The sequence below is a fragment of the Pelodiscus sinensis genome, chromosome 29 (genome assembly GCF_049634645.1).
Source record: "Pelodiscus sinensis isolate JC-2024 chromosome 29, ASM4963464v1, whole genome shotgun sequence".
NCBI lineage: Eukaryota > Metazoa > Chordata > Testudines > Trionychidae > Pelodiscus > Pelodiscus sinensis.
In genome coordinates this window covers 12,846,685-12,867,291 of record NC_134739.1, presented here as the reverse complement: position 1 = coordinate 12,867,291, position 20,607 = coordinate 12,846,685, and the positions used below count along the sequence as shown (strand labels likewise).

Genomic DNA, 20,607 nt, shown 5'->3' with positions numbered 1-20,607 from the left:
GGAGGCAGGGAACCTTGCCTGGGAGAGGGGAGGAAACGGGGTGTGTGTGTGTGTGTGTGTGTGTGTGTGTGTGTTTGTGTGTAAAAATCAGTTGGGGGCCACACACAAGTGAGAAGCAAACAAGCCCTCTCCACAACCCCTCACAGACGCGGCCCCTAACGGAGTCGCAGAAAGATGAGGTTCAACAAGGACAAGTGCAGAGTCCTGCCCTTAGGAGGGAAGAATCCCAAACATTGGTACAGGCTGGGGACCGACTGGCTACCCAGCAGTTCTGCAGAAAGGGACCTGGGGGTTACAGTGGATGAGAAGCTGGATGTGAGTCAACAGGCGCCCTTGTAGCCAAGAAGGCTAATGGCATATTAGGTTGCATTAGGAGGAGCATTGCCAGCAGATCCAGAGATGTCATTATTCCCCTTTATTCGACTCTGGTGAGGCCACATCTGGAGTATTGTGTCCAGTTCTGGGCCCTCCCGCCCACTACAGAAGGGATGTGGACGCAGTGGAGAGGATCCAGCGGAGGGCAACAAAATGATTAGGGGGCTGCAGCACCTGACCTACGAGGAGAGGCTGAGGGAGTTGGGTCTGTTTAGTCTGCAGAAGCGAAGAGTGAGGGGGGATTTGAGAGCAGCCTTCAACTTCCTGAAGGGAGGTTCCAAAGAGGATGGAGAGAGGCTGTTCTCAGTAGTGACAGATGGCAGAACAAGGCGCAATGGTCTCAAGTTGCGGTGGGAGAGGTCCAGGTTGGATATTAGGAAAAACTATTTCCCTAGGAGGGTGGTGAAGCACTGGGATGGGTTCTCTAGGGAAGCAGTGGAGTCTCCATCCCTAGAGGTGTTTAAGTCTCGGCTTGACAAAGCCCTGGCCGGGTTGATTTAATTGGGATTGGTCCTGCCTAGAGCAGGGGGCTGGACTTGATGACCGTCTGAGGTCTCTTCCAGCTCTGTGGCTCTATGATTCTATGAAAGACCCTCCCCACCCTCCCCTGCACACCAGTGCCTACAGGGGCCCAGGCGAGTAGATTTTGTGGGTCCCAGCCCCGCAGGAGGCTGGGGGGAGGAGGGGCTGGAGCGCCAGCCCAGGCTCCCCGATGCTGGGAGGGGCCATGAGCCTCAGGGGCTGGATCCAGGCAAGCCAGGGTCTGCATCTGCCCCCTGGGCCTTAGGTTCCTCTCCCCTGCTGCGGCAGGTGAGGATCAATATCTGGCAGCAGGGAGGAGACCAGGCGGGAGAGGAAAGGTGAAATTAACATATCTCTGGCTCTCCCAGAGCATCAAAGGCAGATAATGGGCTGAGAGAGGATCTGAAACCGCAGCCTTGTTACAAGCGGAGGAGACAGGCGGCTCGCAGCAGCCAGAGCGATGCAGAAGGTAGGAAATATTACACCGGCAGAAATGATCATCGCAATGAAAGTCATGTCCACAAGGCCATGAAATGACAGACTAATTAGAAGCTCACATCCCTCTCCCCCTTCAACCACCACCCACATGCCCGAGAAGAGGAGCAGGATGAGGGGATGTGGTTGAAGCTATTTGTAGAAAAGGGAGAGACAATAAATAAATAAATAAATAAATACAAATCCAGTCCTAGAGACCAGGGTAAAGTCGGGAGGGAAACGAAACCAGCGTGAGTCACCGGGCTGGCCACAGCAGCAATTTGTATACGATTGTGTTAATGATAAACAGGACAGGAGAGCGTGCCGCGGCCTGGCTAGCATGCACCAGGGCACATTTGTCCCTGAACAGAAGGGACGGGGGCAGCTTGTTGGGGAGGGGGGGTAATTAACTCTGCTTAGAGCAGCCTGTTCATGCTCCAGCCTGGACGCCGGAAAGACCCTAAAGCGAACCGAAAGCCACGAGGGGCTATTGAAAAAACTTAACAGGGTCAATCAAAACCGATCGTCCTCTCCCCTCCCACAGCGTAGAGACCCCCCCCACCCCAACAGATCTCATTTCCAGGCAGGATTAGACCCTGAGGGTTCCCATAGTGCCTAAGGGACTTAGGAGCCCGGTGCCCTTGACGCTCAATGAGACCAGGGCTCCTGGAACACACGGATGGTGCTGAAAATCCCAGATGCCGGCCTTAAGCAACCACCCTGGCCTTAGTCACACTTCTTTACGCAGCACAAGTCGACAGGGCATTTGCTTCCAAAACCGGACTCCTCCCACCCAAAGCACTGCCCTGCCAGCCTGAGCCCAGAGCACGCTGGGCTGAACGGCCGTGGGACTGCACAGCCCCAGCTCCACCGTCCGGCCTCAGTCATCTCCTCCGACCTGCCCTGCTACTCCCCGGGGCTGCGGACGGGGCCCCTGTACTGCCAAGTCCCCGAGCTAGGGCTCGCCCCCCCTTTCCGGAGATTCCCCGGCGTGCCTTTGTGAGGACTAATCCCCAGAAGAAACATGGGGGCTGCCGCGGAGGCAGCAGAGTTTGTCTTTGGCGGAGAGCTTTGGAAGGAACGAACGTTGGACCGGACAGGCTGCTCACCTGGCGCAAACGGGATAAACCCATACGCCGCCGATGGCCGAGGCGTTAAGCAGCGAGGGCGACAGGCCAGGCACATAAGTCAATTGTCCTTGGCGCAGGTTGTTTTTCCTCCCTCCCTGCCAACCAAAGAACGTGACCCTCTCACACTCACATGGCTTTAAAGAAAAGGACTGTGCAGCACTTTAAAGACTAACAAGATGGTTTATTAGGCGAGGAAGTGGGTCTGGCCCACGAAAGCGCCTCACCTAATAAACCATCTTGTTAGTCTTTAAAGTGCTACATAGTCCTGCCTTTCGTTTCAGCTACACCAGACTAACACGGCCACATCTCTATTACTATGGCTTTAAAGAGACTCGCTTCCTCTAGTGCATGGGGTCCCAAAGTGGAGGGGCGTGAAGAAATTCCAGGGGGGTGTGAGGAGACCCAGCCCCTCCCCCTCCCCGCCAAGTTTTGCTGCTATTTTTGTTTTTCAGCCCTGGTCAGGTCCTTTTTGCTCAACAAGTTTTGCTGCTATTGAGGGGCAGGAGTGCGGGAGGTTTCTCAAAAAAGGGGGCGTGATGCTGAAAAGTTTGGGAATCACTGCTCTAGTGGGAGCTCCGTCCGGTTCCTGGGGGAGGAGGCGCTAAGGGTCTGATCCCTCATGATCTGGCAGGCCGAAGGGTGGTCAGATTCCCCAGTGCAAGCTGGGCAGCCGTCCACGCTCGCTGGGCACCGGGACCCCCGGCGGCGCCAGGATCCGGGAACTGGATCCTGCAGGAGCCAGGCAGCCCCAGCTCTCCACGCTGCTTCCCCGGCACTGGGTAGGGCAGGTAAGCCGAGCCGCCTTCGGCCAGGCTGAGCAGAGAAACCAGGAAGTAGCTGCCAGGCAGCTCAAACTGCAGCACGGCCATGGCAACCGCAGCGTGCACCCGGGTCGAACACAAGGGAGACGAGGCAGAACTTGGCTGCTCGCAAGGGACTGCAATGTCCCATGCACCTCACTCCCGCCTGCTCCCAAGCCCACCTATGGCCAGGCTCACCCTTGATTTGATGCCGCTTGCTTAAGAGAGAGATTCAGCCTGTTTCCTCCCACACGTGTCCTTGGAGGTACCAGACAACCAATGCCCTTTGCCTGGGACATTTACTAGAGGGAGAAACAAGTATCCCCATCAGCTGGGACTCCCTGCATTGGCGGAAAGTCAGGCTGGCTGTTCTCTTAGGTCCTCTGCACCTCGGGCATCTAGGGGTCTGGCCACAGCTGTGTTTGAAACCCCTGGCTAGCAGGCTTCCCGGAAGGCGGGCAGGAATTACATTGTGCCTGCTGGCCCAACCATGTTTTTCAGCATCCCCATGCTGTGCTATTAGGACCACAGTTCCGATGGGGGCAGGAGGGGGGGGGGCGCTGTTCCCATGGAGCCAAGAATCCCTCCCCCCATTCGCAGCCCTGTTTAAACACACCGATTGGTAGCACTGCTCCTCGAGACTGGCCCCTTCTATGCTAGGCCCTGGTAACGTTCCCTGCTTTGCCAGTGATGGAGTGGAAGGGTAGATGGGTCCTGAAGGCTGATCATAGAATCATAGAACCATAGAGCTGGAAGAGACCTCAGAAGGTCATCAAGTACAGCCCCCTGCTCTAGGCAGGACCAATCCCGACTAAATCAATCCAGCCAGGGCTTTGTCAAGCCAAGACTTAAACACCTCTAGGGATGGAGACTCCACTACTTCCCTAGGGAACCCAGCCCAGTGCTTCACCACCCTCCTAGGGAAATCGTTTTTCCTAATATCCAACCTGGACCTCTCCCACCTCAACTTGAGCCCATTGCTCCTTGTTCTGCCATCTGTCACTACTGAGAACAGCCTCTCTCCATCCTCTTTGGAACCTCCCTTCAGGAAGTTGAAGGCTGCTCTCAAATCCCCCCTCACTCTTCTCTTCTGCAGACTAAACAGACCCAACTCCCTCAGCCTCTCCTCATATGCTCCAGCCCAGCCCCCTAATCATTTTGGTTGCCCTCCGCTGGACCCTCTCCAATGCATCCACATCCTTTCTGTAGTGAGGAGCCCAGAACTGGACACAACACTCCAGATGTGGCCTCACCAGAGCCGAATAAAGGGGAATAATGACATCTCTGGATCTGCTGGCAATACTCCTCTTAATGCAACCTAATATGCCATTAGCCTTCTTGGCTACAAGGGCGCACTGTTGACTCACATCCAGTTGCTATGAGGGAATCCAGCTGCTGCTGAGAATTTTAACACGGTATCCCCTAACGGTGGTCATGGCTCTCATCGGCAGTCCATTTTGAAAGGACCCCCCATGTTACAGACGCCCAGCGGTGCTAACTCCACCGACTGAAACTGCCTTAGCAACAGTTGGGAACTTTCCTCACAGGCAGAAAGTGGGGGGGGGGGGGGGGGGGGGAGGAAGAGGGTGTGCCTGGGCCTGGCAGGTATTTGGGACGGGAACACAAGGGCCACACCGGCAGACACGTCCGCCCTCCAGAGTTACAGCCCGGATGGAGAGTGGGCATCCCCCTCCCAATAAACCAGGTAACCAAGGTAGAAAAGCGCCAAGCGGAAGCCGGCCTGGCGAAAGGCTGGCTCTGGCCATCCCGCCCAGAATGTGCCGACACGTCCTGCCTGCCACTGCGATGAAGGCGGATATAATTCCTAATGGGGATTTGTTCAGCATCTCCCTGCTGGAGTAGTCCCACCCGCTCCGCAATGCTCCCCCCAGGCCGTGATCAGTTTCACTAATGGAATTGCAAATTACAACCCACTTCTAAATCATTGGGGGGGGGGGGGGGTTGGAAAATCGCTTCTCCCGTAGCCCAGCCCTGGAGACACATGCTCCAGTGAGAAGTGGGGTGACCTAGGCCGCGGGGAACATGGCCCTCCGCTCCCAGCGACCTTGTTCCCAGCTGAACTCTGGGCTGGGGCTCTGTTCATCTGCCTGGCATCGCACCCAGCAGGAATGATCAATCCAGCCCGATCGGATTGCACTTCTAGGGCTGCTGGCCATGCCCTGCTGACACACACACACACACACTGCAGTTTGTGATGGCCCCTTCTCCCCGCGAGAGCCGTCTGTGATGGCCCATTGTTCCAAGGAGAACCAGGACAGAGGCCTGGGGAAGGGAAATAAAAGGCTTCGATTCGTAGCCCTTTTGTGCTCCTAGGAGCCCCTTGAGCAGGACTGGCTCGGGAGTGCTGGCATGGCTCGGTACCATCCCCGCGCCACCGGGACGCTGGATCCGGCCTGGCTGTGTGTGACAGAGGGGAGTGGGTATTTCCAGGAGGGAAGGGGCAGGGCTCTGGGTTTCATGTCAAAAATGCAGACTCCGTGCCAGGTCTCAGCTTCCCCAGGGTTTTCCAGGGAGACCCCTAACAGTGCCCCGGAACTGGAGCTCGTGCCCGGATGCTCATTTCAGGCCTCTCCCTCCTTCCCTCTCCCAGCCACCCTGGGCTGTGCAGAGCAGCTCCCAGGCCAGGACATGTGCAAGGTACCACAAGATGGATGCCTGTCTCCTGCCAAGGCTACAGATGGCTGTGTGTGTGCCCGGATCCTCCAGGCAGAGCTGCCCGCATTAAGGAGGGTCGGCGTGTCAGCGGGTTGTTAACGCGGCAGCTTTTCCAGCCCAGTGACTGCCGAGCGAGAGGGCAGAGAGATTGGCTGGCGGCCCCGGGCGCCGTCAAACTGCTGGGATCGGAGGAGAACCCCGGCTCGCGAGAGACCTGCCTGCCGATGGCCCGTCCGGCGCGCAAGGCGGGCACCGGCCGTGCCCCTTGGCATCCGAACGGCAGGCAGGGCAAGCCTCCTCCTGAGCCTGCCAGCAGGCCAGGCGTGTTGAGGGAACTCAGTCTGCAGGACGGGCACTGCCAGCTCCCGCCTCCAAAACTTGGCCCTCCCTCCCCGTGCCCCGGCCAGCCTTAGGGAAAATGGAGTCCTGGGCAAAGGTGTGTTTTGGTGCCCCGGACTCTTGTGGGCACAGCACCCCCCATTTCCCCTGGACTCCCCAACCCTTGCACCCCTACCCTGTGCCCCCTTTGCCCCTAATCTCTGCACTGTGACCCCTTCATCCCAACCCCAGCACTCTCCTCCCACCTGTGCTCCCAGCCCTATGCTTCCAGCTTGCCCTGCCTCACTGCCCCCCTGACCAGAACCCTGCACTCAGCAATAGCCATGCCCAGATGCCCCTCACCCTCTGGCTATGGCCCCCTAGGCATGGGCCCCCTTTGCCAAGCCCTAAGGCTGGTACTGCCCCCGCAAGCTGCCCAAGAAAGAAGGGGCGCTGGAAGTTGGGGGAGGGGAGGCCAGTGGCTTCTGAAGACACCCTAGCAGGGCTGGGGCGGTGGACTGGGAAACACCGGGGCCTGGGCATTGCCAGATCGCAGGGCACCGTCATTCCCGGAAGCCGGGTTCGAGCCCGGGGAGGACGGGTGCCCCTCGCACGCCGCTGAACTGCTGGGCAGGCTAAGAGTATCCTGATATTATCAATACTGACCCCCCCCCCCCATGCACCCCGCAGGCAGGCACACAAGCAGGCAATAGAGATGAAGTCCCTGCTGGGATCTGCCCCCCCCCCGTTATGGGAGGGGGAAGAGAAGTAGCCCCTTTCCAGGGGAGGCTGATCTTTGGGAGAGGGCAGGAAGGGGCAGGGGGGAGGAAGCCACCCAGCCACAACGGGGCAGAGATGGGAATGGCAGAAAGGGGGTGCAGCCCCCCCGCCCTGCCTAGCAAGCCACTGGGGTGACCCCAAAGCTGGGTGGGGGAGGGGAAGACCCTGCGCTCCCCGCCCCCCGCAGCAGCCCGCAAGGAGCCCAGCCGCGCCGGGACGCAGCAGCGACCCCGGGAGCAGAGCCGGGGGGGGGGGAACCCCGCTTCCCACCCGCGCCGGGGTGCGGGGCGCTCCCGCCGCCGCTGGCCCGGCCGCGGGCTCCTTACCTGGCTCGACTCCGGCTCCGGCGCTGCAACGGGAGCTGCAGTGTCTATAAATCCAGCCTCAGCCACCGCCGCCGCGGGGCAGGGCTGGGAGGGGCGGCCCCGGGCTGCACCGCCCGCTGGCCCCGCAGCGCCCCGGCTCCATCCGAGCCGCCCGCCCGCCGCGCTGCCCTTCCCCGCACCCGCCCGGGCGGCTTCCCTTATAAGGGCACGGTCGCCATGGCAACCGGGACTCCACCTGCCTTTCCGCAGCCGTGCGGGGCTGGAGCGACGCGCCCCCCTCCCCGCCAGCCCCGCCGCGGGGACAGCCCCAGCCCTGCCCCCTGCGGGGCGCCTGCATCTCCCAGCAGGGGGCGCTGCGGGGCGGTGCAGGCTGCGGTGCGGGAGAGGGGGAGTTGCTTGGATCTCCCAGCAGGGGGCGCTGCGGGGCGGTGCAGGCTGCGGTGCGGGAGGGGGGGAGTTGCTTGGATCTCCCAGCAGGGGGCGCTGCAGGGCGGTGCAGGCTGCGGTGCGGGAGGGGGGGAGTTGCTTGGATCTCCCAGCAGGGGGCGCTGCGGGGCGGTGCAGGCTGCGGTGGGGGGGGGGGGGTTGCTTGGATCTCCCAGCAGGGGGCGCTGCGGGGCGGTCAGGCTGCAGAGGGTGAACAGGACGCCTGGATCGCCCAGCAAAGGCGCTGCAGGCTTGGGGAGAGAGAGGAGCGGAGGGCGGCTGGATCTCCCAGCAGGGGGCGCTGCAGGGCGGTACAGGCTGCGGGGGAGAGTTCCTGGGTCTCCCAGCAGGGGGCGCTGCAGACTGCGGGGAGAGTTCCTGGGTCTCCCAGCAGGGGGCGCTGCAGACTTCGGGGAGAGTTCCTGGGTCTCCCAGCAGGGGGCGCTATAGGCTGCAGGGAGAGTTCCTAGATCTCCCAGCAGGGGGTGGAGTATGAGTACTGCCATGGGGGCAGGCCCTGGCTTTGCCAGCAAAGGGTGCTGCAGGGGGTAGGGCAGGAGCTGTGTTGGTGGATCAGATGCTATTCCAGCTTCAGCCACTTCCAGAAGGGGGCGCTGCACAGGGTGGGACAGGAGTATTGACTGGGAGCAGCGCTGGACGTCTGCAGTCCCTGCTACTCCCAGCAGGGGATGCTATGGGAGAGGAGAGGGGGGGCTCCCAGTTATTCCAGTCTCAACCACTCCCAGCAGGGGTGGGACAAGAGCGCTGGTGGGGGGAGGGAGGAGCGTCTGGCTCTACCAGCTGGGGTCACTGTTCACCTTGAGCTCACCTTGCCTGGGGTGCGCCTGTCCTAGGAGGGTTTTAAAAGACCCCACGCGGAATTCCGCGTCTGGTGCTGAGCAGGCCATGCGCTCGCATGCAGACGCACACTGGACGCTGGAGCCCACGGAGGCAGGCACAGGCACCCTGGCAGCCAGGCAAACGCAGGCAGAAATCATGCAGGGAAAACCCAAGCGGGTGCGTTCAAGATCTGAAAAGAGCTTTCAGAGCACAACCCCCAGAGACGGGAGCTAAACGCTGCAGCCCGGCCCCCTGCCACGCGCCGGGAATGAAGTGGAGCAGCTTATGAGCAGCCGGGTAGTCCACTGCGTGTGGTCTGCCCAGCCTGGCGGAGGGGGCCGTGGGCTCTGCGCCTCCCCAAATCTGTGTGTGCGGTGGGAACGGCCCTCGCCGGAGCCCAGACAGCTGGGAGCAAGGGGCCTGCCAGCCTCTTAGCTGGGGCTTTGCCTTTCCCCCTTCCCTCTTGGTAAACACGAGTGCGCCACGTCTCGGCATCCTGGTAGTTGCTAAGCCACGGTGCCAGTGGTACCCGTCCTGCCCACGTGCATGTCCCCAAGAGCCGGATCCAGGGCATGCTGCATCCAAGTGGCTGCCCCACACTGGTCCTATCCCTGCTGGACTGTCTTGGGCAAAGCCCAGGCAAGGGCCAGACACCAGGGAAAATAACCCCCCCAAAATCCCCTCCATGACAAGTCTCTGAATGGCGGCCACTAGCTCCAGAGCCAGCTCCTTTCCCAAAGACCCTGGTTCCCTTCCCGCAACCGCACACTTCCCCTCGCCCTGCGCCAGTCCCCCGCCGCTGGAGGAGCACGCGGCCCAGACGGAAAAGAACAAGCCCCACGTTGAGCTCAGCCCTCCCACCGAGCCAGGCCATTTTCCCAGCCTCTTCCCACATGCTTAGCCTGAGATCCGGCAGCTGCCAAGGTGGGGCTGTCCTGGCCCTCTCAGCAGCACCCCACCCCCGCCACAGTATCTTCAGTCTGTCCCGGGGACTCCAGCTCACACCTGCTGGGATGACTTGTGGACAGGGGACCCTGCATCCGAACCACGATGGTGACAGGCCGTGTGTGGGAGGGGGGTCTCAGTGTCCCCATGCCAGAGACCCACGGCTTTGGGGAGCGGATCCGACTCCATGATGCTCCATTAGCTCGTCGGGGCAGGGGCCATGTGTGTGCTGTGACTGGCCAGCACATGGCCACGACCAGGGGCTACAGTAACACGCATCTATCACAGAACTGAGAGAGTTTGTGCGTCTGTCTGTCCATGTGTCCGTCCGTTTGTGCAAGAACTCCTCCTGAACGGTAAGTGCTGGGACCGCCACATTTGGCAGGCAGCTTCCTCTGCCCCTAAGTTAAAGCAAGGTCAGGGTTTGGCTGTGCCAGGACAAAGGGATGTGCCTGGAATGGGACTGTTTTCTGTCTAACAGAAAGGGAGGGGTGTGATAGCAGGGACTAGAGATGTTAAATATCGGTTAATTGAATAGTCGATTAACCTCATGAATTCTTATCAGTTTCTCGACTATTCTATAGCCCTAGGGGGTGGGACCAGCAACCAGTGTGCTCCAGCCCCACTCCCAAGGGGCCCCCTGCCACTTGTCCTGCTGCTTCTGTATCAGAGGCAGCAGCGCGGGATGCCAGGCGGGAGCTGGTCCACGAGGGGAGCCAGTTTAAAAACCAGCTTCCCTTGTGGACCGGCTGGCTATCGCCCCGTGATACAGAGGCAGCAGTGCGATGTGGCAGTAGCCCCTGTGGGGCGGGAGGGAGCTGAGATCCCGGACCCAGCATGAGCCAAAACTGAGCCAGGCTGCCTGCCCGCCTGGCTCCTAATACACTTTAAATGCGGCGCCACAGCGGGGTAGATCCTGGACCCGGTGCGAGCCAGGACTGAGCCAGCCTGCTAAAAATGTACCGAGGGGGGAATGCGTGTCGCCTATAGCATTAACGGATACGCTTTTACTGATGAGTTAATCGGCTCCACTGTTACATCCCTAGCGGGGACAGTTATACTCACAAACAACCAGATTGGGGCAGCAAGCGCACGAGCCCAGGGAGCAGCCACGGGCCAGCTGTGTCGCCTCCGCCACTCCAGGCCAGCCCCGGGTAAGTCTTTTAGTGCTAAATAATAATAGCACCTGTGTGCTTGGGAGGGGGCGATGCCGTGTTCTATGGGGTGGGCACTGGGGCATAAGGCGATGAAATGGCAGACCTGGGTGCACCACCCAGCAGTCCTGGTTCTCCCAAGCGACAAGCACTAGGCCAAAAGTTCACCTTAAGAAGGCACCAAGGAGGCAGGACGGATGCTCCCGAAGCCCCTGGGCGCCATAAATGACCAACCTTCCAAAGACGGGCAAAGGGCTGTTCAAAGCAGCTCTCGTGCTCCCCCACCCGCGCGCCCCCTGCGGGGGTCCCATGGGATGAGGACAGCGCCCGCCCTGTCTCACTGCAGCAGCTGGGGGCCAGGTGAGAGACGCCTCTCCATGGCCGTTGCTGCTCCAGCGGGCACAGCTGGGGGAGGGGTGCATGTCCCCCAGCTGAGGGACAGACACACAGACAGAGACACAAACAGACTCTGGAATATATCGCAAAGAGCTGTCCCTTTCTCCACCTCTGCCCCCTGCTGGCCCAAAGGGGTTATAGCTGTCCTGGTCCCCATCTCTGGGCTCTCCCCCCGTCACTCCACAGTATAATTGTCCCTGCTTTCCATCCTGCACCCCCTGCTGCCCTGATGGGGTCATTATATAGCAGCGTGTTCCCTTTCCCCTTTCCGAGCATCAATCCCATTCCAGGCACCTCCCATTTTCCTGGCACAACCAAACCCCGACCCTGCTGTAAGTCATGTTAAGAGGACGGTGTATACAGAATTTGATGGCCCTAGCTCAGTGTTTCTCTAGTCGCGGTACAAGGACCCTCAACGGTGCTCGAGAGAAGTCTGGGGAGCATGTCAACACAACTGAAATTTGGAGAAAACGGAATTTTTGTTTGAAGTTTTATTATTTTTGTACTTTTTACACCCCAAAATGTTGTCCCCTGTTGGCTACGGTTAAGTGTTTTAAACAAATGTGTGGCAATGGTGAGGAAAAAAATGTGTGTGCCTGAAAACTGTAGGTACTGGGGGTACTTATAATTTTTTTTAAAGGGGTACTTGATACAAAAAAAGGTTGAGAAACACTCCCGTAGCTCTTAGCGTGTAGGAGGAGTTCTTGAACAAAGAGACAGACGGACAGATAGACACACAGACGACCTCTCTCAAATAGTCAGTAGATTCGCTTGGCCACGGTTGCTGATATATATTTATTTATTCTAAAGCCAGATTTATTCTGGGCAGCTGCAAATCCGCTGTGGTGAGCCAGCCACCAGCACTGCCGCAGCCTTTTTTATTCTGCATCAAAACCGAGCAAGCTTCAATCCCAGGCTTTTATTTACTTTTCTTTCGTCTACAAAGAGGCACATATCTGCTCTCGCCACCAGTGTTCCCTGCCAGCGGAGGGCTTGGGCAGCCACCCCAGGCAAGCTTCAAATGCCACCCAGCTGAGTAGCAGAGCGCCCACAGCTGGAAACACGTGTTTATACGGGTGGTGCACAGCCACACAGCCTTTGGTGCATGTAGCAAAATTGATTCCGCACATGGGTTGGACACAATTAGAAGGAACATTGTTAGCCACTGTACTGTATTTAACTCTGCGCTGGAGCCTGCAACCCATAGGACATCAGAAGAGGGACTGTATAGCTGGGGACCTTGCCTTGGCAGGGTTTTGGTCAGAAGAGTGTTTGTAATCCTTTGGTCTCCGGGGTTTGCCATTTATCTGCACAAACGTGTGTTCCCAGCTGGCACCTGCCATGCAAGGTCTCAGCTGCACAGCCAGTTCTAAAAACAATTCAGACCAGTGGGTCATGCACAGGGGAGAGGGGAAAGGATCATCCCGTTTCCATTCATCAATATCATTACCCACATTTCTAACCATCCAACCCAAGTCAGACCACAGCAAGGCCACTTGGCTGAGGATCTGTTCACAGGAAGGGGGGTTCCCATGGAAGCCCACATATTTGCCGCTGCGTCAATGTATTTTCCAGCGCGGGTGCCCGGCTGTCCTGACAGTCACAGCTTTGTTGTATTTAGGTCCCAATTACCCGCCACCTTGTCCTGATTTTTCACGTGTGCTAGCTGGGTGGTCGCCCTGTTTCCAGCTGTCTCAAAGGCACCCACTTGGAATGCCAGGCTGACCGTCGGAGTACACACAGCTCCTCCCTGTTACACGAGGCAAAGCCAACCGTCTTCTGGAGTTAGCGGGAGGAGCCATGCTTCTGCTGAGCTCAACCCGTCCAGGAAAGGAGAGGGCTGACATAAGAACATAAGAACAGCCGGACTGGGTCAGACCAAAGGTCCATCTAGCCCAGGAGCCTGTCTGCCGACAGTGGCCAGCACCAGGTGCCCCGGAGGGGGTGGACCAAAGACAATGATCAAGCGATTTGTCTCATGCCATCCGTCTCCAGCCTCTGACAAACACAGGCCAGGGGCACCATTTCTACCCCCTGGTTAATAGCCTTTTATGGACCTAACCTTCATGACATTATCTAGCTTCTCTTTAAACTCTGTTATAGTCCTAGCCTTCACAGCCTCCTCTGGCAAGGAGTTCCACAGGTTGACTATGCACTGTGTGAAGAAGAACTTTTGTGTATTAGTTTTAAACGTGCTACGCATTAATTTCATTTGGTGTCCTCTAGTCCTTCTATTATGGGAACTCATGAATAACTTTTCTTTATCAGCCCTCTCCACACCACTCATGATTTTATAGACCTCGATCCTATCCCCCGTCAGTCTCTTCTTTTCCAAACTGAAAAGTCCCAGTCGCTTTAACCTCTCCTCATATGGGACCCGTTCCAAACCCCTGATCATTTTAGTTGCCCTTTTCTGAACCTTTTCCAAGGCCAAAATATCTTTTCTGAGGTGAGGAGACCACATCTGTACACAGTACTCAAGATGTGGGCGTACCATAGTTTTATACAGGGGCAGTAAGATATTCTGTGTCTTATTTTCTATCCCTTTCTTAATAACTCCTAACATTCTATTTGCCTTTTTGACCGCCGCTGCACACTGTGTGGATGTTTTCAGAGAACTGTCCACGATAACGCCAAGATCTCTTTCCTGATTTGTCGTAGCCGTGGAGAAAGCATGGGCTAATGGACCGGACATTAGCTTGGACGTCTATCTCTCCTTTCCCTCTCACCCTTTGTCTGATCTACATAGTCTGCAACCTGTCCCGAGCAGGGACTGTCACGCTGTGTACAGCACCTTGCGCAACGGCTTCGTTTGCAGCTGGGGGCTTTCGTTGCTACTGGACCACACACCTTAAATAACAATTCAGGCATGCTAGGTGTTCTTCAGGCTGCATTAAAGGGGCACACGTTGGGAAGAGATTGGTACATTACTGGTTTATATTAATCAATTAAAACGGATTAAAAAAAAATCAAAACTTCCTGGTGTTTGCTTACTTCCCGCATTTGAGAATATAAGAACAGCCATCCTGGGTCAGGCCATCTAGCCCAGGGTCCTGTCGGCCGACAGTGGCCAATACCAGATGCTCCAGAGGGAGGGAACACAACAGGGAATCCTCAGGAGATCCCTCTCCTGTCACCCATTTCCAGACAAACAGAGGCTAGAAACACCATTCCTTCCATCCTGGCTAATAGCCATTGATGGACCTAACCTCCATGAATCTATCTAGCTCTTTTTTGAACCCTGTTAAAGTCCTGGCCTTCATCACATCCTCTGGCAAGGAGTTCCACAAGTTGACTGTGCACTGAGTGAAGAAAAACTTCCTTTGGTTTATCTAAAACCTGCTGCCTGGTCACTTCATTTGGTGACCTCTAGTTCTTATATTGTGGGACTAAGTAAATAACTTTTCCTTTTTAGGGCCCCCCCCACATTTACGACCTAATTGGTTCCTGGAGAACCACTGTAAGTCAAGCCATCATAAGTTGAACCCTTATTTCCCGTAGGCACAATGTTATAAATGGCGGTTCTGTTCCCAGAAACCTATTTCATACCCTAAAAATACCAAAATTGACTACGGAAATGGAGGAAAATTAAACTAAATAGTTCAAATAATGCACAAAAATAACTCAAAAGTGAAGACCAATGGGGCGGAGATGCGCTCAGGTCAAGCAGCAGCTGCAGACTGGTGCGTCTGACTGACCTTGTGTGTTTCCTGTTTTGGGAAAACGTGTGGAGTCTGCGTCATACGCTGTCGTAAATACGAGCTGCGGACGTAAATTGGTGGGGGCGGTTAGGAGCTATCTTGCATGAAAAAATGGTTGTAAATGCGGGCGGTTGTAAGTCGGGAGTCGCCTGTATTCCCTTTTTCCACACCAGGTATAATTTTATAGATTTCCACCAGCAGGAGGCAGCACTTGGTCCTGCGGCGGCTAAAGAGGGGGCGGGGCACACAGGCCAAACCTCAGACTGACAGCAAGACAGGGCTGCTAATCTGGTCTATTAGTCAGTTTCACTTCTCTGTCTCATTCCGCTGTTGATGGTTCACCTGCCGTTTACCGCGCTCACCCATCTGGGTTTGAAATGTGGTAGCTGCCGCATCGGGCTCTGCTGTCGACTTGCTGACAGCCTGCTGGGGGTTGGCGGTAACGCGTGCACCTGCCTTCTTCAGGATCGATAGACGTAGGATCAAAATAAACGTCCCACGTCACGGGCACTGGCGCCACGGGGGAAAGCGTTGGGGGCTGCTGGAGCAGGACGGCCCCCAAACATTTCTATTCCTATCCAAAGTGCTAACCGTGCGCCTCTCTAATATTTTAAACCAGCTGAAATTGGGTCCTACATTATCGGGCAGCCTCCCTCTGCCCGCTTGGCCTATGTGTTAAAAATCCGCGCAAGCCGGCAACGTTTCAAAGAGGCCTGGATCCTGGCTGCATCCCAATGTCATTTAAAGGTTGACACCTACCGGCTGCATCCCTTCTATGTTCGGTTACTCTCGGTAATTGTTTAACGCGCTGAGAGACGAGGAATATTGCTTGTTTTCTTTCCTCCCCATGTGGGGCCACCGTCTCCTTGTTTGCTGGTTTCTGCCTTGGACGGGGGTGGGGTGCCAGCTAGGACTCCGGGGTGTGGTGCTCAGTGGTTATCCGCTTACGGGTATCAATATCGGGAAGCGTATTTAACACTGAGCTCTTCAGTCGCGCAGAGAAAGATCTAACAGGATCAGCTGGACAGAAGTCAGAGCGGATACAAGATGTGAATGTTTAACAGTGGAATTAGCCCTCGGGACAATTTCCCCAGGGTCGAGGCAGATTTCCTAGCACTGACAATTTTTAAATCGAGACTGGCGTAGGGATGTAGAAGGGTAACTGGTTCCCCGCAAGGGCGGCGTTTCGGGAGGGCGGGGGGCAGCTTTCCTTCCCCTTCCCCTTCCCCTTTCCCCTTCCCCTGAGGATAAGGGAGCGAGGGGAAAGTACTTGCACCGGGTGCAGGTCTCTCACTCCTGGCTGGTGAAGGGATGGGGGCACCGGTGGAACTCACGGATGCCAAGGACTGTCCTCTTGTTCCCTTATCGGCAGGGGAGCAGGATGGAAGCTGCCTCCCGCGGGTGTGCGTGGCTGTGCCCCTCCCCGGCCTGCTCTCACAAAACGCCCCCGTGGTTACCCGGTCAGCGTCATGCTAACCAGGTAACTGGTTAACCGGATTGTGAGCCCGGCGGGCCGGCAGGCGGGGACCCAGCGAGATCAGGGTGGCAGGCGGGAACCCAGCGAGATGAGGGTGGCAGGCGGGAACCCAGCGAGATCAGGGCGGCAGGCGGGAACCCAGCGAGGTCAGGGCGGCAGGCGGGAACCCAGCGAGATCAGGGCGGCAGGCGGGAACCCAGCGAGATCAGGGTGGCAGGCGGGAACCCAGCGAGATCAGGGCGGCAGGTGGGAACCCAGCGAGGTCAGGGCGGCAGGCGGGGACCCAGCGAGATCAGGGCGGCAGGCGGGGACCCAGCATGGCGGGTAGGTGGCACCCGGCCGCGCTGCAGCGGACCCAGGCGGGGGCAGGGGGAACCCCGACTCCAGCCGCAGCAGCCCCGCCATGCCTGCTCACAGCCCCCGTGGACCCCCCCGGTGGCTACCCTGCGGCGGCCCACCCACGAGGAACCAGTGCACCGATAGAACTACAACTGGTTAACCGCGAACTATTTTGCTGGATATTTACGTCCCTAGACGGGTTGTGCTTCTGGGAGCTCTGCTCTGGGGATTGCGGTGGGGCGGTTCTTTGGCTTGTGTTATGCAGCCAGCCAGCCACACTGGCCCCTTGCGGGCTCAGAGACCTGGGAATCTGTGCCCCACCCCAAGGGGCAGCACCCGCTTGTCTGTGGAGTGGCACCCCAACGCCGTGGCTTGTGTTCCTTTGAGTCTCTCTGGCTGCCTTGGGCGGTGCCCCAGCGCACGACCTAGCCCAGCGGTCACCCGCCAGTCGATCGGGATCTACCGGTCGATCTTGGGAGCCTCTGACAGGGGATCCTGACTGGTTTGGCCAAGCGGCTACCAAATGCCGGTGCTTCAGCGGCCCCTCCCCCTGCTGCTGCGCATCTCCTGCCCTTTGCCTTGCAGCTGTCCCCTTGGAAAGAAGGGGGCTGATGTCAAGGAGCCCCCCCCTCACTCTGCATCCTGTCTCCACAGAGCAGGGAGAGGGGGCACAACAGGGCTTGGGAGGGAGTTTGCTGGCTGCTTTTGGGAGCGGTGCAGGGCCAGAGCAGGAGGAGCCTGCCTTAGCCCCACTGCACCCCCATCTAGGAGCCACCTGAGGTTAGTAGTGTCCAGCCGGAGGCCACATCCCGAACCCCTCCTGCACCCCAAGCCCCTGCCCTGAGCACCCCTGCATCCAAACACTGTCCCAGAGCTGGCACCTAGAACCCCCTCCGGTACCCCAATGGCCTGCCCCAAGCTCAGCTCAGAGCCCCTCTCACACGCCAAACCTCTTCACCCAAGACCGGAGCCTGCACCCCAACCTGCTGCCCCAGCGTGCGGAAAGGGAGGGAGGGAGGGAGGGAGAGGGGGCGGGGCCTCAGAGAAGGGGCACAGAGGAGGCGGGGCCAGTGTCGGATCTCGGATTGCACGTACATTCAAAAAGTGATCTCGTGCTTCAGAAGGTCGGCGACCCCGACGCAGGCAAGTCCCTAAATCCCACTTAAAGCCAGGGCGTGGAACAGCTACCGAGAGCCTTGCACAGGCGCTTGGCTCAGCGGCCCGTCTCACCCTCCCCAGCGCATTTCCAGGGACTTTTCCTTGGAAACAGCCCCGGTGAGCATCCAGACGGCTCAGCCCCAATCAGAACCATCCCGAAGAACCCTCCAGTGCCGGCGTCCACGCGGGCAGGGCTCTCTGGAAAAGCCGGCCGGGGGGAGGGGGAGGGGAGCCTTTTTCCAAATCAATAGGATTGTGTTCAGAACCACAACGCCGCGAGCGCTCCACCAGGAAATCGCTCTCTGGCTCCAAAGGGGAACGGGGCCGCTGCAGAGACGGCGCATGCCACGCCGGGTGACTCTCTGGCTGGTGCTTCATGAGCGTGAGGCCGGCCAGCCGGAATGACCACGGCCCCGCGAAGATGGGCGACGGAGGAGGGATCACATGATGGTTCCCTGTTCCGGCCACTCCCTCCGGGGCACTTGGTGCTGGCCGCTGTCGGCAGACAGGGCACTGGGCCAGATGGAGCTTTGCTCTGAGCCAGTCCGGCCGTTCTTCTGTTCTTAACTGGGCTGAGGCCACCAAATACAGATTCCCCAGCCCTGGTAATGCTGGAACGCTCTCAGCGACCTCTGCCCGCTCCCCACCCTCTTCCCAACCTGCCACCTCGGTGTCAGCGGCTTCCCCACCACGCCCGGGCCTCCCGGCCCACGGGACACCCGGCGGCTTCCCCGCCGCGCCCGGGCCTCCCGGCCCACGGGACACCCGGCGGCTTCCCCGCCACGCCCGGGCCTCCCGGCCCACGGGACACCCAGCGGCTTCCCCGCCACGCCCGGGCCTCCCTGCCCACGGGACACCCGGCGGCTTCCCCGCCACGCCCGGGCCTCCCGGCCCACGGGACGCCCGGCGGCTTCCCCCTTGCAGCGCGCTGGCTCGGGACCAAACGGACCCTCCACTTTCACAGGACCGAGGCGTTTGCGTCGGGCAGGGAACTTGGCACAGGCCTGGCAAATCGTTCCAACCAGATCGCAAACCACAAGAGAGGCTCCGGGTGCCGTTAATGCCCCGGCATGTCGGAACGGCAGGAAAGCAAGGGGCTGGCTGCCAGAAAACACTGTGAAATGTGAGTCACGGGGAGGCTGCACTAGCGCCCAGAACAGCGGCCGGCTGCCGGGTTGGCAAGACCCGAGACCAGGCTGTAAGGGATCTGCGACCAGTCTCGAGCTCTGTCCCAGCTCCCCCCTCCGCCAGGCGGATGGCAGGCAAGCGGCTTCATCTTCCTGTACCTCCCTACCCTCTCTGCAACTAGGGGCGGTGGCGCTTCCTCTGTCTGCCAGGTTTATCCAGCCAGGCTGCCGCAGAGGTGCAGCGCCCAGCCCCACGGGGTCCGGATCCGAGCCCAAGTCCCGGGCGCTACGGGAAGAGAAATAAACGCCAGGAATCATAAAGCCGCCTGACAAACGGCCCCCCCATGTCACCGATTGTCCTCTGCTCTCCCGGAGTGGGATTTCTCCCCTCGCTGCACACGTGCCACAGATGGATCCACGGAGCTGAGGGCAGAGTAAAGGCTGAATGGGGGGCGGGAACCGAGGCGGAATGTTCTCTCTCGTAGGGCGTGCGGGCGTTTGAACAGCAGCGTTCGACAAAGGATGCGTTTCCCTTTGGAACTGCCTGCGACGTAATTACAACCGGCCCTTCCCCTTCCCTGGGATGCTGCCTGGAACAGAATGATTGTAACTCCTAGCTCTTACCTAGCCCTTTTCAGCCGCAGATCTCAAAGCAACTCACTATTATTGCCTTTCTTTCCAGACAGCCTCTCACATGGACCCTCACCAACGCCTCGAGCCACGTAAGGGGCCACGGGCCACGAGAAAAGGTCCTTGCGTGGGTCAGGAAGTGGTTACAAGATAGGGAACAAAGGGAGGGAGAAATGGTCAGTTTTCACAGCGGAGAGCGGTAGACAGCCGGGTGCCCACTGTACCACCACCGATGCTGCTGTTCACCATATTTATCCACGACAAAACCCTGAAAACAACAACGGTCCCACGAACTGAAATAGAGATGGATGGTCTCGTGAGCTTTCGTGGGCACCACCCCCTCCTTCAGGGACAGATACGGAGCAAGAGGCGCAGAGGTTGAATTATAAAGCAGGAAAAAAGGGGAGAGGCGGGCGGGAAAGAAAAATCTGTCAATGAACGTCTCCATGCTAAATGAGGCTAATAGACTGGGCTGTAAACAGGGCTGGATTAGCCAATAGGCAGACTAAGCACGTGCGTAGGGCACCAGCAAAGCAGGATACCAAAAAAAATATGAGATTTTACGGTATAGTATTGTTTTTATTTTGAATTACATATGGGGTCACCATCATCTTTTCAGGGCTTAGGGCTTCTAAAGGTCTTAATCCGGCCCTGGCTGTAAGTGCCCGATGTCCTTTGGGTGTTGAATATAATGGCCCTTCCAGTTCATGTCTTTGTTCAAGCTGTGACGGCGCATTGGGGTTTTCCCGTCTCCTGCACCCCCGTAATGGCACAGACAGACTCCGCCAGCCAGTAGAACAGAGGGAGTTTATTGCTTCTCCAGGATACAGCTCAGCACAGATGCAATCTGGTTCCAGGGCAGGCCTAGGATGCCTCAGCCCCCCTCGAGATGGGGGAGACTGGGCCCCTAAATCCCAGCCCCTTTCCCTAGGCTGTCTCCTCCATGCTCCCAGACAGAAACTAAAACTCTCTTCCAGCCCTGCCCCCCAGCCAGGGGCAGCATTCCCCCTTCC

At 58.2% G+C, this 20,607-nt stretch overlaps 1 protein-coding gene across 8 annotated transcripts in view; it reads right to left on the bottom strand.

Moving 5' to 3' along the window:
- The window catches only part of SRCIN1 (SRC kinase signaling inhibitor 1), a 174,437-nt gene that overhangs the window by 73,169 nt on the left and 80,661 nt on the right, over positions 1-20,607 (bottom strand). The window contains exon 1 of one of the 8 annotated variants that reach the window (XM_075911745.1): positions 7,402-7,664. The exons of the other annotated variants lie outside the window; for them this stretch is intronic. The gene's annotated coding sequence lies outside the window, so the exon portion shown is untranslated. Of the gene's footprint in view, positions 1-7,401; positions 7,665-20,607 lie in introns of those variants that run through there. 8 annotated transcript variants of the gene reach the window in all.